The sequence below is a fragment of the Geotrypetes seraphini genome, chromosome 9 (assembly GCF_902459505.1).
Source record: "Geotrypetes seraphini chromosome 9, aGeoSer1.1, whole genome shotgun sequence".
Lineage (NCBI taxonomy): Eukaryota > Metazoa > Chordata > Amphibia > Gymnophiona > Dermophiidae > Geotrypetes > Geotrypetes seraphini.
Window position 1 is genome coordinate 66,564,063 of NC_047092.1, and position 16,341 is coordinate 66,580,403.

The following is a 16,341-nucleotide window of genomic DNA, read 5'->3' on the forward strand; positions in this document are numbered from 1 at the left end:
TGGAGCCTATTCTTGTGGAGTGAGTGTCCATAATTCCTTCCCTTCTCTTCACAGCCAAGGGAGAGAATAATATTGAATTTTGTGAGAGCCACTGCTGCTCCTTATGACCTTAGGAAAGTCATTTAACCCTCCATTGCATCAGATATAAAATTGGTTCTAGTGCAAAAAGCATATGAGTCTTGATTATACACCACTACTCGCGAGTTTGTGTAGAAGGTGTCATCAATATTTTTCAGCTCTGCCTCTGACACTGCTCTGTGCTCCTCAGTTTCTTCTGCACATGAGATGGTATTTTTCAGATCTGCTCTGTTTCTGATTTATTATTTTTGGGTTTTTATCCACTTTCAGCTCACTTTTCAGTGCTACAGAGGTTCCTAGGTTGCCTGGGTCAGCTCTGCCTGAGTGGAAACACAGACTCTTGGTGTCTAAGGCCTGTAGCTGGAAGGAACACCCTGGTGCAGGGCACCTACTTAGCTAGCCTACACTAGCACTTTTATGGCTCAAGGGCCATTCCCCTCGTAGTAGAGCTACTCAAAGAGGTGCAAGAAGCTGTGGGGGGTCTGGTTATTCAGGCTCTAACAGAGTCTGACTGGCAGCCTGAAGAAAAAGGCATCTGGAGGATTTTTTGTATGCTTGTCTGAGGTAGTAAGTCTTCATCATCTTCCAACTTCTGTTTAAGCTGAAGCAGGCACAGCACCAGCAACACAGTGAGTACTGGCCATTATAAACTATGGGATACATTGGGGAGAGGGGGAGGTTATTTAATTGCTGTTTTGGGGGTTTAGATTTAAGTTCCCCACCTCCAAAAACCCCGTTCCCATATTTGTTGCACTTTTTATTTAGTTGACCAGGGCCGTTTGTGCCAAAATGCTGCCACAGTGGCAACTTGGATTTTTGAATCTTTTTTTTTTTTTTTTAAGCCTCTTATTTTCCTCAGAAACACCTTGATTTTGATTAAAATCGATAGACATGTCTGTTTTACCCTGATTCATGCCATATTTGTGTTGGATGGCTCTCTGAGGAGCGTCCTTGTTCCGTGGAGCATGTTGAGGGACAGGCAAAGCAAAGCCCCCTCTGGTTCCTTTGGGGCGATGGAGTTGTAGGTGGCTTAGGTTTTAGGGGAAACCCCATCTTTGGAGCCCTCGGACAGTGACTTGGTGGTGTCTGCGAAGTGCAGGCGTACAAAGTTTCTGGGCCCACGAGGAGATAAGAGGAATCCCTGGAGGTTAACTCTGGGATTTACACTTGACTTTGTCAGACTTATGTTTGAAACCTATATGGACTATCAGGGCTCATCTCTCCCCCTGGGGTCACACCGGCTGGCTCACATAAGGGGATTTTCCCTCATAGAGCGTGGCTACCCCCTGGCAGTTCAGCATCACAAATTGGAGGTCCAGTTGGAGAGAGACTAGGATGACTGGGGGTATGAGTCAGTCCTCTTACTCCCTCAAGAGGAATCCTTGTTTTTGGAGGATACAGGTTCCCAGGCAGAGGCTACAGGTCAGGAGTCCTTGATGCTTCTGAATCAGGGGGAGGACCCAGCGATATGCTGTTTATTTAAGGTGGCGGTTTTACTGGAGGTCATCACAGAGTCCTTGGAATCTCGATTCTCCACAGGCTTCCACTGGTCAGCGTTCAGTTATGAGCAGTTCCAAGCCCCATACTACTTTCTTTTCTTTGTATCTGTACATATGGGGTAAAAATCTGAAACAATTACTCATGCTTGCGAATACTTATGGGGAATTTAGTTGACACCTAAAAACATATTTGTTCCTAAAGTACTTAGGCAGCTACACTGAACAATCTTTCCCCACAATAACTGACCGCTAAATCTTAACTCTTTAGTACTACTCAATCTGTAACTTTTTAATCATTGTAAACCGCATAGAACTTCATGATCCTGCGGTAAACTGTTATTATTATTATTATTACACTAGTCTTTAAGCCTGTTACATTAACGGGTGCTAGAATACTGTTCACCCTCTATGTTGTCCCTTCCATTCACTGCCCTCTCTTCTCTTTCCATCCAGGGTCCGCCCTCTCTCTCTCTGTCCCATATGGCCTCTCTCCATCTCCTCCTTCCTTTTGCCTTGGTCTGGTATACCTTCCTCCTTCCCTCCAAGCCATTCTCTCCCCCTCTGCTCCCTTTCCTCATTTAACTACTTCATTGGGCGGCAGCAGCAGCATTCACAATTCATTGCTGTTGCTGGCTTCAGGTCTTTCTCTCTGGCCGGTCCTGTCTTCATGAAAACAGGAAGTAGGCAGGACCGGCCAGAGAGGAAGGCCTGAAGCCGGCAACAGCAGCGAATTGTAAACGCTGCTGCTGCCTGAAGCACCCGAGGCAGACACTTCTCTCCCCTCCCAGTCCAACCCCCGCTGACTCTGCGACCCTCCCAGCAAGATAACTTTAATATCAAACCTCCCTCCAGCGTTGGCAGTCGCAGCACGCTAAACAGGCTGCTTCGGCTTTCTTCTGCCGTTGAGTCTCTCTGTCGCATCATTGATGACGTCATCAGTGACGCGGCAAAGGGACTCAACTGCAGGAGAAAGTCCGAAGCAGCCTGTTTAACGTGCAGCGACTGCCAACGCTGGAGGGATGTTTGTACCGGTGCAGAAGCGATATGTCTCTCCCCCTCCAGTACCTGTGCCCGGCGCATCCTCCCATGGGGGGGGGGGGGTTGCACAGTGGGAACGGGTGAGAGCGCCGATCTCCAGTTGGTTGGTTTTTTTTTTTTTGTTTGTTTTAAGTTGAAAGCCGGCGCTGCAGCTCCTCTCTCGATCCTGGTGCAGTTTGAGAGAGGAGCCGGTACCATTCACGGTGAGGAAGGCCGCCGCAGCTGTGTAATTTTTTTTTTACTATTTGAAAGCCGCCGCGAGCAAGTGGTGACGTAAAACCCGCGCATGCGCAATCGTGTTTTCGCGACAGATCAGGGAACACGATTTTTTTAGTGCGCATGCGCGGCCTAGCATTTTATTATATTAGATTACTATGAGACTTATGGAGCACTGGGAATCTCCAGACGGTCCCTTTCGGGTTACCAAGACCACAGCTAAGTTGTATCCACTGGCTCTGGATTTTCAGGAGCAGTTTGTCTTGCCTAAGTTGGATCCCTAGGTTGTGCAGATTATCACCCTGCCTGGTGAAGGCAGGGTGATTCTAAAGTAAGCACAGGACTACTGGTAGATTTGGTCTTAAAATGACAATTTGAGGCTTTGGCACTGGGGCTGTAGGCGGCAGCAGTGGCTTCCTTTGTAGCACGCTCTTGTCATACTATCCTAGTATGAAAAGGATACTCAGAAGTAGTCATAGCTACAGTCCCTCTCTCCAAGAAATCAGCGACAGTAGCAGCTTATGTGAAAGCCCGAAAATCATTTCAACTCTGGTGTTTGGAGCAACAGATACAGTTGGTTAGGACTCCGATTGCCATGATCATATCTTCAAGAAAGTCTAGAAAAGGGTCTGCAATCAGTACATTAAAGGTTCAGGGGCCTGTTTTTCATGTTTTTGAACTTATTTGGAGAGAGGTTCACTAGCATCTTACTCTGAACATTTCCAGGTTTTCGAAGGGAGCAGTGCGGTTGTGTCCATCTGTGCGTCCAGCTTGTCCTTCATAGAACCTTAACCTTGTGTTGAGAACCTTGAGTAAGGCCCCGTATAAGCCTTTGTAGGAGGTCACACTGATGGACCTTACGGGAAAGATCGTCTTTCTAGTAGCCTTTGTTTCAGCTAGAAGAGTTTCTGTGCTCCAGGACCTGTCATTCTGAGAACCATTTCTCAGAATTATGAAGAAGGGAATGTGTGTGTACGGTTCCCTCTTTTCTGCCAAAGATGGTGTTGACGTTCCATGTGAATCAGGAAGTCCAACTGCTGATATTCTAGGCTGCTGGCATAAGAAGCAGGACAGAATACTAACATGGCTAGATGTCAGAAGGGTTCTCCTTCGTTACCTGGCGGTGACCAATGATTTTAGGTTGTCAGATCATCTCTCCATCTTAACAGTCTCTGGACGCAGAGGAAAGCCAGCCTCAAAGACCTCGATTGCCAGATGGATACAGGCAGCTATTTCCTCTTCTTACTTAGGATGTGGTCCACCAATTTCCTTGAAAGCACATTCCACTAGAAGTGTGACTTCTGGGTTGAGTCCAGAATGGGTCCACCAAAGCTGATTTGTAGGACAGCTATAAGGTCCACTCTATACACATTTGCTAAGTTTTACAGAATGGATATAGAAGCACAAAAGGACTTTGCTTTTGGGTCTGCGGTGCTATCAGGAGGCTTTTCTATCCCACCCTAGGCTCAAGGGACAGCGTTAGTATGTCCCACAGGTTCAGGACTCATGTGATTTTTGCACTGGAATGGAAGATTAGGTTCTTACTTTAATCTTTTTCCAGTAGAAAAGCACATGAGTCCTGAAGCCCCACCCTATCAGTTTTCAGTGTAGCCTGCTTATAGGTTCAGACAAATATGTTTCTGCAGAGACTTGTCTAATGGCACTCAAGCAAGACGAAGTAATACAAAGCTACGGTTTCAGAAAGGCAGGAGTGCCTATACAGGTTTGCTCTTGACAGAGTCAGAGCCAAACAAGTGTTAGTGCTGGTTGCACTCAGGTAGGTGGTAGTTTTTTTTTCTGCCTTGTTGATGCTATGATACATTTGTTAATGAGTTGTGTTTTCTTGCAGAGCAGATCAAAAGTATGCAATTTGATAGTTTCCCTGTGCCTCGCCTTGTTTTTTTTCTCTTTCAGGGGTTATCTCTGCATTGATACAAACTGAGGAGAGAGGGCAGTGCCTGATGATAACATGGAGGCAGAGTTGAAAATGTAAGATATTTCTGCATCCCTCACGGATGAAGATGTACTACCCACAGGTTCAGGAGCCGTGCGCTTTTCTACTGGAAAGAAGATTGTCGAGATAAGACCCTAATCTTTTGTTCAATTGGACACAGTATTTCCATTTGGTTAATAAAGATATCTATATAAAAAGCAAAAATAAAAGTTAAAGGAAGTTCAAGTTTCCCTATTCTGCAGTGGGGCGAATCCCTTGTTCAAATGGTGGTAAGCAGAGGTCTGCAAAGCAGGGATTGATTTCCAGTGCAGTATGCACTGGAAGTGGAGATTATCATTTATGTTTGCAGCTAGCTCAGGAGTAGAAGTCGCTGTTTTAATTATCACTTTGTCTGGGAAGAAGTAAAGGATGTCCATGGTGGAGTGTAGGAGTTGGATTGCAGATGCCTCTAGGCCTTGCTTACCTAGTTATATTAGCTGTGTTGTGCCTTTTTGGCTGCCTGTGCTGAGGGGTATGGTGGCTGGTTTTGTGGTTGGGCATTATGGCCATGTTTTCTGTGTCAGGATTTTTTTTCATATCAGTTGAAGTGGCAGGGTTTTTTATATTGACCAGCAATCTCATCAAGAAGGCTCTCAACCTGGAGAGAGGGAGGGGTGAGCAGGAGCTTGTGTCTAGGTCCTTTCTCTTTTCTTAAAATTAGAAAAAAGAGACAACCCAATTCTGCCTCAAAGAGCCTTGGAGTTAGTGCTCCGTAATGTTGGTTGGTGGGTAGTGCTGTCTCCCAAACCTGGGGGAGCAAGTATAGGGGTGAGAGCATCAAGCAGGAGATTGTAGAAGCCCAGCTCATATTCATGTACCCCTTGTAGACATGTTGTGCAAGCAAAGAGCAGATTACACAAAGAAAGTCCATAAGGATATTTCCAGTGCAATAGGTGAGACATTCTAGACAGATGGATATCTCCATAGCCGCGGGCATCTGCAGAAGGAATACACTCTGGATTTTTCCTTTTGCCTCTGCTGTACTTCGCTGGGCTCCTTAGTTCTACCTGCTGTTCTTTCCTTCTGCAAACATGTCTGCAGGAATGTTCTGCTCTCCCCATTTTATTATTTTATTCGGTGTACTTTTCACCCCTTTTTGGGGAATTCTGGTGCTTGGAGCATTTTTTTCAACTCTGTCTGCTTTGAGAACACACAGACTTCAGTCTCTAGCTGACAGGCCAAACTCAGTGGGTACCTGTTAGCTAGCTTGCATAGTTTTCTTTGGAGCTCAGGGCTGTTCCAGAAATGGTCTCACCTATTGTTAAGCAGGGGTTGACCACAGACTGTTGGGCGCCCTTAGGAGACTTGGCGGTGTCTCATAGGATGCCGGCTGTGTCTTCTTGCCTCTGCCCGTCCTGGTGTGCATCCATTGATCTGCAGGGATGGAGGTGCAGCCTAAAGATCAGTTTTTTAGAGCCATTCCCAGCATGAGGCAGTGATTCTCTCATCTAGCTACTGTTAGAAAGCTGAGGCAGGCTGTAGCACTTTTTCACCAACAACACATCTCTTTATTGGTTCAGTCAATCATTTTGTCAAGGCTGGATTACTGCAATTCAGTGTATTTGGGTCTTTCAAAGGTCAGTCTGCAGAGATTTCAATTAATACAGAACACTGCAGCTAAACTTATCTTCGGTAAGAGTAAATTTGATCAGATAACCCCTCTGCTCAAGGAATTACTTTGGCTTCCAGTGTATCTCAGAATTCAATGTAAGTGTATTTATATTGCATTTAAGATCCTATTTGGCATTTTTGCCACTTTGATTTCTTTAGACTGGAATGTTCATAGATCTCATCTTGCCAGAAGTTCTCAAAAATTAAAACTTACATTTTCCTCTCTCAGTGGTAAAAACAGAACCTTTAAGAGATTTAGTTATTCTTTTGCTTTTAAATTAACCGAATTCTGGAATGCTTTACCGCTTACATTAAGAAGTTTAGGTTCTTTTGCTTTATTCCGGAAAGTTCTGAAAACTTTTTTGTTTGCTAAATATTTTGGAAATTAACTATTTCAGTCTACTTTTTCTTGTCAAATTTATGTATTATGTTTTACATTATTGTAAACCAAGTGGAGCTCCTCTTGGTTGATGACTCGGGTTATAAAACTAAGTTTTAGTTTAGTTTAGCCTAGTTTAGATCTTCAGACAGGTCACAGTTTCTTGCCTTTCTTGATCTCATGGAGGCATACTTGCACATTTCTATTTTTCCATCCCACCGCCAATTTTTGCGGTTTCATGTTCTGGAACAGCATTACCAATTCTTGGCTCTGCCTTTTGGGCTGGCAACAGCACCCCAAACCTTCACCAAATTGATAATGGTCATGGCGGCTTACTAGCAGAAAATGGGTCTCCAGGTTTACCCTTACTTAGACGACTGGCTCATCAGAGCTTCCTCATTGGTCGAAGAACGGTGCACAGTAGTGCAGGTATTCCAGGTTCTGGCAGACCTGGGCTGGATTGTCAACTTCAGAAAGAACAATCTGACACTTGCACAGGCACTGGATTATCTGTGAGTCCTCTTTGACACAGCTACGGGCCACTTCTATTTACCAGAAGCCTGTAGGCAGAAACTGTGTGCCCAAATTTCTTCTGTTCTAGAGCAGCCGGCTCCTTCAGCATGGGACTATCTTCAAGTTCTGGGACCCATGGTTGCCATGTTGGACATGGTTTCTTGGGTGAGGGCACACATTATATTACATTACATTTTCTAGACTACAAAACTCGCGGATTGATGCAGTTCACAACGACTGGACATTCCCAGTGAACTACAAAGAAAACATCAATCAATTCAATTCTCTAAAAATTTTAGAAACAAGACTGACTTCAGTAACTTTCTGTAATGTATATAAGAATAGGACCTGCCAAATAAAGAACGTAACTCCCTATCCCAGCTGACTGCCTGAAATGCAAGTAGATGTTGCTGGAACTTCTTATACACACAACCTCAAACGGGGAGGGGGGGGGGAACAATGCAGTATTGCGCAGTGGATGGTTTGTTGTAATAAAGTAAATAATTCTAACAGGTATTCATATGCATGACCATATAAGATTTTATAACAGAGTGTTTTCAGTTTGAACTTCACACGGGCCTCAAATGGGAGCCAATGAAGCTCAATGTAATAAAACATGATATGATCTGACTTTTTCAGGTCAAAAATCAAACGTACTACAGTATTCTGCATTCTTCGTAATCTAAGTACATTTGTACGGTGTCCAGCAGTAATCCAAAGTACTGAGTATCAACGACTGAACAAGTAATCTAAATGCCATAGGTTCAAAATATGATTTGATGGTTTGCAGCTTCCACAACATAAATTAACATTTTTTTCACCAACGCCAAGGTAAATGCTTTCACAGTTAGATTTCTATCTAAATGTACTCCCAGGATTTTAAGTTCAAATTCAATAGGGTAAGTAATCCCGCCCAATGTTAGCACTCTATCTACCACCTTTTTAGAAGAGGATGCAAAGAAAAACTTAGTTTTACCCAGGTTTAACTTCAATTTATAAGCTTTCATCCAGTTGTTCATAATAGACATGATCTCTTGGATTATGGTTAAGGATGCAGAGAAATCCTTTAAAATAGGTACTATAATCGTAATATTGTCTGCATAACTAAAGATTTTCACATTCAGAGAATCAAATTTCTCACCCAATAATGCCAAATAGATGTTATAAAGTATCGGGGAGAGGGGGGAACCCTGTGGAACACCATATGGGTTCCTCCAGATTCCAGAGAGAGTACCATTGAAAAATACTTGATAAGTATGAAGTTTAAGAAAGTCCTGAAACCATTGTAAAATCTTGCCTGATATACCTATGGCATCTAGACAATTAAGTAAATGTCATGATCATCAAATGCACTGCTCAGATTGAACTGCAGTAACAATGCTTCCATTCCTCTACTAAAGAGTGAATACAAATGATTCACAAGTGAAATTATTAGTGTTTCTGCACTATATGTAGAGTGAAAGCCTGATTGAGAGAAATACAAAAAAGGAAAACGATCCAAATAATCTACCAGTTGTTGGCAGATAATGCCTCCCATTAACTTCGTAAATAAAGGTATAGAAGCAACAGGTCTATAGTTATTAATCTCAGTAATTTAGTTTTTTGAATTTTTAACCAGTGGGGTAATTATTAAATGGGCTTTTTCTTTTACAAATTCTCCCTTCCTCAATACATCTGTTAACCAATTATAGAGGTCTGTCTGAAAAGTTATACTTAGGATCGTCATAATATTTGAAGAACAGGAATCCAATTGGCAAGATGATTTTGAATATTTTGCATATAGTTTTTTTAATTGGTTCCAATCTGGTACCTCAAAGAAGTGCCAACTCAAGTTTACCAAACAAGAATCCATGGGTATTTTTTCAGAAATCAACTCAATATCTGATGTAATAGAGCAGGACTGATGAAGAGTCATTATTTTCTTTTCGAAATAGGTGGCAATTTCAAGAGGTGATGGAATCTTATCTTGGGAAGCAGTTGTTAACTCCGAAACATCACAAATATGTGGGCGGGGATGTACACAGATGGATCAAGCACTGGCTGTCAGGTAGACTACAGAGGGTCAGAGTAAAGGGCCAATATTCTGACTGGCGGGGAGTCACGAGCGGTGTGCCGCAGGGATCGGTGCTGGGGCTGCTACTCTTCAACATATTTATCAATGACCTGGAAACGGAGGCAAAGTGTGAGGTTATAAAATTTGCAGACGATACCAAGCTCTGCGCCAGAGTTAGGACCAGGGAGGAGTGTGAGGAACTGCAAAGGGACCTCGATAAGCTGGAGGACTGGGCAAACAAATGGCAAATGCGCTTTAACGTAGATAAATGCAAGGTCATGCACATAGGGAAAAAGAACCCGTTGTTCGAGTATAAAATGGGGGGGAGATTGCTGGAAGACACCGGACTTGAGAGAGACTTGGGTATGCTAGTGGATCCATCCATGAAACCATCCGCACAGTGTGCAGCAGCCTCGAAGAAAGCCAACAGGATGCTGGGCATCATCAAGAGGGGCATATCAACCAGGACGCGGGAAGTCATCATGCCGCTGTATCGAGCAATGGTGCGCCCACATCTGGAATACTGCGTTCAATATTGGTCGCCGCACCTCAAGAAGGACATGGCAGTTCTTGAGAGAGTCCAAAGGAGGGCAACGAAACTGGTAAGAGGGCTGGAAAACTTCCCATATGCTGAGAGGCTGGATAAACTGGGGCTCTTCTCTCTGGAAAAAAGGAGGCTCAGGGGGGATATGATAGAGACCTTCAAAATACTTAGGGGCATAGAGAGGGTGGACAGGGACAGGTTTTTCAGACTAAAAGGGACGACAGGTACAAGGGGGCACTCAGAGAAACTGAAGGGAGATAGGTTCAAATCAAATGCAAGGAAGTTTTTCTTCACCCAAAGGGTCGTGGACAAATGGAATGCGCTCCCGGAGGAAGTGATCCAGCAGAGTACAGTACAGGGATTCAAACAGGGATTGGACAGATTCCTGAGGGAAAAGGGGATCGTGGGGTACTGAGGGAGGTGCTGGGGTGTTGCATAAGTATAGACAGCTCACCAGGTCGTGCAGGTGCAAGGCCGGAGGGTTAGGACATTGATGGGAAGATAGGACTTCGATGAGAAACCTAGGGGGCAAGGGGGCCCCTTCTGGTGATTAAGGCAGGTCATGACCTGTTGGGCAGCCGCGGGGGCGGACTGCTGGGCGGGATGGACCTCTGGTCTGACCCGGCAGAGGCACTACTTATGTTCTTATGTGATACTATCCTAAAGAGTTCTTTTGTATTTGTCTTAGTGGAGCCTATTTTTGCTGAATAAAATTGTTTACATTTTTCTTATTGTACTTCCTTTCTTCCCTGCGCCAAATTAATGATCTTCATTTGCCTTAGATTTTAGTCACATTCGCTTATAACGTCTTAAAGCTCTGTTTTGTGTTTGAAGTTCTAGATCAAACCATAATTGTGTTTTCTTTTTCTGTTTATCTTCAGGGGAATGTTATTGATAATTTTGCTCATAATGGTCCCAAAATTCAATTGGGTTAACAAATCCTCTAGCTAATGTTTTAATTTTAGGATTAGATTCTTTAGGTATTAATGAAGAGAGCCAACCTAAGTTAAAGTAATGAATCAAATGATCTGACCAAATTAAAGGTAACCACAAACTATTTTTAATATTGATAGTATGCATTGAAACATTTTTGGAGGAAAAGCTTTTTAAGTCTGGAATTGAATAATCCAAAGTAGATAAAAACTCCTTTAGTTCCAACACTACCGTATTTTCGCGGATATAACGCGCACCATTGTAAAACGCGCACAGGGGTATAGCGCGCAGAAATCACGATGATATGTACAAAAACTTTTCTATACCGCGCTCAGGCATATAACGCGCATGCTGCCCGACTCTCCTCTGGCCACCCCGACTCTCCTTTCGCTCTCCCCGACTCTCCTCTGGCCACCCCGACTCTCCTTTCGCCCTCCCCGACTCTCATCTGGTTGCCCCGACTCACCCTGACTTTCGGTGCACTGCCCCGACTCTCCTCTGGTTGCCCCGACTCACCCTGACTTTCGGTGCACTGCCCCGACTCTCCTCTGGTTGCCCCGACTCACCGTTCACCCGCCCTGACTTTCGGTGCACTGCCCCGCCTCTCCGTGCCTGTCCCCCTTGAAGTCCTGTCCCCCCTTGAAGGTCTGCCTGTCCCCCTTGAAGATCTGCCTGTCCCCCCTTGAAGTCCTGTCCCCATCCTGAAAGCCTGACGCCCCCCCTCGACGTCCGATTCTTCTCCCCCCTCGGCAGGACCACTCGCACCCCCACCCCGAAGGACCGCCGACTCCCCGACAATATTGGGCCAGGAGGGAGCCCAAATCCTCCTGGCCACGGCGACCCCCTAACCCCACCCCGCACTACATTACGGGCAGGAGGGATCCCAGGCCCTCCTGCCCTCGACGCAAACCCCCCTCCCCCCCAGCCGACCCGCGACCCCCCTGGCCGACCCCCACGACCCCCCCACCCCCCTTCCCCGTACCTTTGGAAGTTGGCCGGACAGACGGGAGCCAAACCCGCCTGTCCGGCAGGCAGCCAACGAAGGAATGAGGCCGGATTGGCCCATCCGTCCTAAAGCTCCGCCTACTGGTGGGGCCTAAGGCGCGTGGGCCAATCAGAATAGGCCCTGGAGCCTTAGGTCCCACCTGGGGGCGCGGCCTGAGACACATGGTCGGGTTTGGCCCATGTGCCTCAGGCCGCGCCCCCAGGTGGGACCTAAGGCTCCAGGGCCTATTCTGATTGGCCCACGCGCCTTAGGCCCCACCAGTAGGCGGAGCTTTAGGACGGATGGGCCAATCCGGCCTCATTCCTTCGTTGGCTGCCTGCCGGACAGGCGGGTTTGGCTCCCGTCTGTCCGGCCAACTTCCAAAGGTACGGGGGAGGGGGGGGGGGGGGGGCGGGGGGGTCGGCCAGGGGGGTGGCGGGTCGGCTGGGGGGGCGGTCGGAGGTTCTTGGGGGGGGGCGGTCGTTGGAGGGAGGGGGGTTTGCGTCGAGGGCAGGAGGGCCTGGGATCCCTCCTGCCCGTAATGTAGTGCGGGGTGGGGTTAGGGGGTCGCCGTGGCCAGGAGGGTTTGGGCTCCCTCCTGGCCCGATATTGTTGGGGAGTCGGCGGTCCTTCGGGGTGAGGGTGCGAGTGGTCCTGCCGGGGGGGGGATGTATCGGACGTCGGGGAGTCGGCCGGGCAAGAGGGCTTGGGCTCCCTCTTGCTCCGATCGTGGATGCGGGTGCGGGTGGGAGCGCGTGCGAGCGGTCGTTCGGGGTGGGGGTGCGAGCGGTCCTGCTGGGGGGGTGAATCGGGCGTCGGGCGGGGTGGGAACTATGTTTAAAAACTTTTGTATACCGCGCTCAGGCATATAACGCGCGAGGGGTATGCGCGGTACGTAAAATCACGTATAACGCGCGCGTTATATCCGCGAAAATACGGTAAATTATTATTATCCAATTCCAGATGCAGATTATTATCACCTAGGAGGAGGCAGTTTGGAGAAAAAGAAGAATTATGTAGTAAAAAGTCATAAAAAGATTATTTAGCTCCTACCCATTTTTGTGGAGCGATAAATAAAAAAATACACATAAGTGAGTGCTTCAGCAAAGAATTCCCTAATTGGCAAGCCAAAATCTCTAAGTGAGTTGTCTGGTTGAAATCCACAATTTTAAATTCTAAATCCTCTCTCAAAATAATAGCCAGTCCCCCTCCCCGTTTAGACTCTCTACATAATAATATCATCTTAAAACCACTGGGGGTGAGATCACCTATAATAGGATCATTAGAGTTAATTAACCAGGTTTCAACCAAAAACAAATAATCCAATTTCTCATCGCCTATCATGTCTCTAATTACTTGGGCCTTATTTCTCACCAATCTTCCATTCAAATAGGCACATGACAGCATGCTTTGCCTTTTTCGTTGGGTGGAACGTCACCTCCAAGCACTGATAGCAGCACATGTAGCGGGAGTCAACAATGTTCATGCATATTTCCTCAGCAGACAAACTTTGTATCTGGGTGAGCGAACTCTGTCCACAGCTGCGTTCTGAGTCATAGTGTGGTGCTGTGGTTTGCAACGCTTCAATCTCATGGCCATGACGAGAAATAAGAAAGTGGATCATTTCTTCAGTCGAAGATCCGAGCCCAGAATTGGGGGCTCGATGCTATGGTATAGCCAGGGTTTCAGGAGATTCTTCTATATGTCTTTCCTCCTTGGCCAATGATAGTCCGCGTAATTCTGGTGTCTCCAGATTGGCCTCTCAGACCATGCAAATATGATGAGTCTGCGCAGGGGCCACAGCCTTTGGTTGAGCGCCCATCCGATTTACGCAGGGTCCAGTCTCCATGGAGGATCCAGGTCACTTTGCTCTTACGGCATGGCTCTTGAGCATGCAGCCTTAGAGCACAAAGGATATTCTGCTATGGTTATTGATACTCTTCTCAAGTCTAAGAAGTTGTCCACAGTTTCAGCTTACTCTAAGACGTCAAAGGCCTTCCAACATTGGTGTGCCCAGGCCCAGGCCCAGGTGAACCCTCCGACCTCGCTGATTCTTGCCTTTTTTTCAGGCTGGCTTGGATAAAATCCTCATTGTGGCATTTCTTCAGGTTTAGGTGGCTGGGCTCTTTTATTTTAGATCCCAGGATTGGCGTCTCATCCTGATGTCGCTAGATTTCTGAAGGGGGCTCTACTTGTCAGTCTGCCGGTTAAGCTCCCTTTCCCTTCCTGGGACCTTAACCTGCTGCTGTCTAGCCTTATCAAGGCTCCTTTTGAGCCCCTTGCTCATCATTCTCCGGTATTTATTGATAAACTATTACTTCCATATTCTACATCAAGGTTACTTTGATTAACACAGCAAAAGATAGTTTGACACCAACCACAAAACTATTTTTTCTGCCATGGCACCTGTGGATTTCCCTTCCAAACAATCTCAGACAGGAAAACTCTGTTTTTATAAATTTAACTCGAGCCTTAAGACTTTTCTGTTCAAAGATGCTTTTGAGGTCTAAAATGAGAGATTTTCACCTATTGCACTGGAAAAAGAGATTACGTACTTACCCTGATCTTTGATGGTTTAGGGTTGGAATGCTGTCCTCAGTCACAATTCAGGTTGTAGCACTATGAAGCATGGGTGTCAGCTGGCCATGCTCTTCTTTCAAATTCTGGCTTTGCGTTAGTGACGCATCTTGCTGGAGTGAAGAGTGGATTGGTAGAGCACCTGCCTCAGCACCTTTAGGTTGTGGGATCGATTCCCAGTGCTTTTCCTTGTGATCCTGGAAAAGTCACTTAATCCTTTATTGCCCTAGGTACAAAAATAAATACCTGTATATATTGTGGCAGGGAATAGGGTGCCAATGCGCTGTCCTGACCCACACACACTGTCCAGCCGAGCAGCTCACTGGAGTAGCTAAGCAAGCATCACCCACAATAATACACTGCAAACTTTTGGTTTCAAAAACAAAAGGTTTCTTTTATTTTCCTTCTGACTTGCATTCAAGGTAAATCAAATGGCATAAACAAACAATGTTCCATATCATATGGTAGCAAGTAATTCATAATTCAAACTGAGAATGATGCCATAAAATGCTGTTTCAGGAAGACCAAAACGTTTGCAGGGTGCTTCTCATACATGGTGCTGAGCACCTGCAATTGCATCAGCTGTTCAATTAGCACATGATGCCCTCTGTTGAAATGCACAAATTCCACTGTAGCTTTTGTAACTCTGTTACAGTATAATGCTTTAACAGTTCTGGATGTTACCAGCTTCTTTAGGTTTCCCTCTGAATGGCACAGCTCTTAGCTTTAAACAAACACTGGTTTTCTTAGGAAGGCTTAGTTACAAGGACAGGGAAATGCCCTGCCCCCTTCTTCACAGAAATGCAGAGGAAAACTTTAGCATTCAGCTTTTGCTTCACAGCAGATCTTAATGAAATGGATATCTCTCTTCCCAGATCATATCATATACTTAGAATCTGCATCCTTGTTCACACTCTCAAGCTCTGTAAACTCTGGAGACATTTCTATATCATTGCATACATTTTCTACCTCGGACAGGCAATCACAGCTGATCTCATTAGCCTTAGTCTCTAGCTGGAAATTATCTATCTGAGCCTTTGTTTCCACACCCTGGTTGTTTGGTGTCCTGGGCTTCCTTTAGAATAGACTCAAGCATTATAAGGTTTCAGACAGCTAGGAGTTCCTACTTGCTCTCAGGTTTAAGAACATAAGAATTGCCATCTCTGGATCAGACCCTGGGTCCATCAAGTCTGGTGACCCGCACACGCGGAGGCCCCGCCAGGTGTACCCTGGCATAGTTTTAGTCCCCATATCACTATATGCTTCTCAAGGGAGATGTGCATCTAATTTACCCTTACCCGTATCACTCTATGCCATTCTTAAGGAGATGTGCATCTAGTTTACCCTTAAATCCTAGAACAGTGGATTCTGCAACTACTTCCACTGGGAGAGCATTCCAGGTTTCCACCACTCGCTGCGTGAAACAGAACTTCCTGGACCTGTCCCCCCTCAGCTTCAGTCTATGTCTTCTTGTCCGTGTCACACTGGACATTGTAAATAACTACTTTCCCTACTCCATATTGTCGAATCCTTTCAGTATTTTGAAAGTCTCAATCAGGTTTGCTCCTGTGTTGCCAATAGCCAACGTGTGTTTTGTCCAGAATCTGGCTTGAGCTCTCTCCAGTGTTCTCTCCAGTCTTGCCTCCCGGGTGGTCTCCTACTGTGTGAATCAGCCCCGTGTTTAACTAGGTAAGCTGAGCCACTCAGCTCTCTGATTGGCTGCTTAGTCAATTGTTCCCTGAGGTCTAGTGTTACTCTGTAGGTAACTTGCATCCCTCCCCTTCTGCCTGCTGCAGCTTTGGAAGTGGATGTAAAATATTTCCCTGCCTGTTGCACTCTGTCCTGCTTATTTAAAGGCAAATAAATCCCTGTTTCTGCACTCTCTAAGTTTGTAGAAACTGCCTTTATATGGCCAAAGTTTG

The 16,341-nt window shown here is 45.8% G+C and overlaps 1 protein-coding gene across 2 annotated transcripts in view; it reads left to right on the forward strand.

Moving 5' to 3' along the window:
• The window catches only part of ARID2 (AT-rich interaction domain 2), an 817,990-nt gene that overhangs the window by 350,891 nt on the left and 450,758 nt on the right, over positions 1 to 16,341 (forward strand). The gene's annotated exons all lie outside the window — the stretch shown is intronic.